Source organism: Penaeus monodon, chromosome 10, assembly GCF_015228065.2.
Source record: "Penaeus monodon isolate SGIC_2016 chromosome 10, NSTDA_Pmon_1, whole genome shotgun sequence".
In the NCBI taxonomy this organism is placed as follows: domain Eukaryota; kingdom Metazoa; phylum Arthropoda; class Malacostraca; order Decapoda; family Penaeidae; genus Penaeus; species Penaeus monodon.
The window spans coordinates 43164381-43166880 of NC_051395.1; positions in this window are offsets into that span (position 1 = coordinate 43164381).

A 2500-nucleotide genomic window follows, 5' to 3' on the forward strand; every position below is an offset into this window, starting at 1 on the left:
TATAGTAATAACCACTTATGTCAATATATGCACATGTATTCAGTTATGAATGCACATATTCTTACCTGGATCATAGGGTATATCCAGTTGAATTTCTTCACAATAGTCTACTGTTTGGCATATTTCTTCTAATGAAAAATTGCAAATCAATTTAATAATTGTACACATTTTAACTCATTAAATATTGCTTGCTTTTATATATAATAAAAAGCTTTTCATTTAATGATGAAAATACAATAAACTAAATAATGTATCATATTATGAATCAAAGTAATATACTTTTATGCCAATATATGCGGCAACACATGTGTTCAGTTATGAATGTATATTATTTTCTTATCTGAATCAGAGGGTAGCTTCCGGGCTAGTACAGTGGTAATGTGTCGGCCTCTCATCCGAGGGGTCGGCGGTTCGCGCCCCGCCCAGCGCAAGAAGTTGCAACTGTCGCCCGGAGGTTACTGCTGTGGCTGGGCACCACGGCGGGTAAGGACTAGGTTCAGCCGAGTCAGCACCAGCTGACACACGTGAGCGAGTCGGCATTAGTCGACACAGGCCGGGCTCCCCTCATGGCATAGCCCGGGCGAGACTAAGCTTCGCATATCGGACTTATCCTTAATCAGAGGGTTTAGTCAGATGAACTTCTTCACTATTGTTTGAAATTAGCATTTCCTTTTCCAGTGATAATGGAGTTGGTAAGTCTGTGGGTATACCTAGTGATGAATATAGTAATTGTACATATTTTAACAAGTAAATACTTATTGTATTTATATATAATGAACAGATATAATAATGAATAAGGATTAGGGTGTTGTATGTTTAGCCATTTTACATTAATTTTAGGACACAGGCACACCTTTCAGAGTTCCTGAACTTCACCCAGGATAATGCACATGGCCAGAACTAGGTGTGCCCATGGACACTGCCCTGAGATATGGTTGATGGGATGCAAGCCCCCTAACAACACCCAAGATACATTGTATCTACCTAGTATTTAGGGCAAGAGGAAAATACATAGTCTTGTGTGACCAAGTACCACGATATATTCTGTATTATTTAATTTCATCGTCACTGCAACATAATTTTGGTATCAATGAATGTAGATTTTACTCCCTTTCCGATTGTGTCATCATATTTTCGCTACCTTAGTGCGTTCATCTCCTTTAGTTTACCACATTTCTGCAATTATGAACCGTATATAATCTTACCTATCTTCATCTTTTTGAAAGCGATGAAAAATAAAATCAGGATTTCCACACTTTTTCCTGCCACACAAAAAGCAAGGGTGCGAGTCGCTCATTTTGAACATGTCAAATGCCGCGATGTATAGTTGTAAACAAACAGACGACACGAGAATCTACCGCAATTCGCTGGCGCCATCTATTGAGACAATGTTTAGGACGAATGTACACCTCACACCAAATTCTCCCGCGTTCCTATCTTTCCCTGTATAATCTTTGACGGCAGCCTCCCGCATCCCACAACCCGCTCGCTGTCCCGCTCTGAGAAGCCGCTTTTTAGTGTCGCTTCTCCCGCATCTTTGACATCTTTCACGTTTTTTTAAGATTAAAGCTTTTGGGGATTTTTTTATTTATTTATTTTTTAGTTACACCCGTTTGGGTCTGGTTTTCTTTGGTTTTAGTCGGTGTCCGCACTTGGTCCTATTAAGACTGTGTTACTATGAACCCTATTTTTCAGCGAATGGATCCCGCCCGAGACTTCAGGGAGACAAAAGTTACGTGTGACCTGCCAGTTGTCTTGTTTTTTATCAATTAGGAGTTGGACAAATTTAATTTATATATTGATAATCAGTCATGTAAAGGTGATCGTATTTATTATATTACGACCCATTTTAATCGGTAGTGTAACTTGAATGTACTATTTTATATACCCATTTTTTGTTTTTATTGTTGCTTGATTTTACTTCAAAGTAATTTATGATCAGTTATTTATACTTTAATTGTTTATTTTTTATTTTTTTAAATCTATTTATTTATATTATACGGAGAAAGCCCGCTGAAAGGGTACCATAGCCACGTATTCTAGAATCCTCCTTTTACCGCTACCACTCTCATGAGGTTCTAGGTCATTCGGGGGGGGGGGGCAGTTATATACTTAAAATTGCGCAAGGCATCCCCCCTGGGCTACAGAGCAGCTTGCTCCTACAGTAACAATAATCTACACAGAATACTTTGAAACAATCTAACTAGGAGAGTTCTTTGAAACAAGTAATTTAAAGTGAGTGCTTTAAAACTATCTTTATAGTTTTTTTTTTTTTTAATTGGGCTATTTAAGTGAGCACTCTGAAATGATCTATCAAGAAAATTTCTTTAAAACTAGTTACTACTGAGAATTCTGTAGAACAGTATAGAGCAGTATAGCCATGAAAGTGTTTCGAAACAAGCTATTCGAGAGAGTACTTTTCAAACTATCTACCTAAGATAACACTTTGAAAAAAGATATTTAAATGAGTGCTTTGAAACCATCTCCCGAAGAGAATATT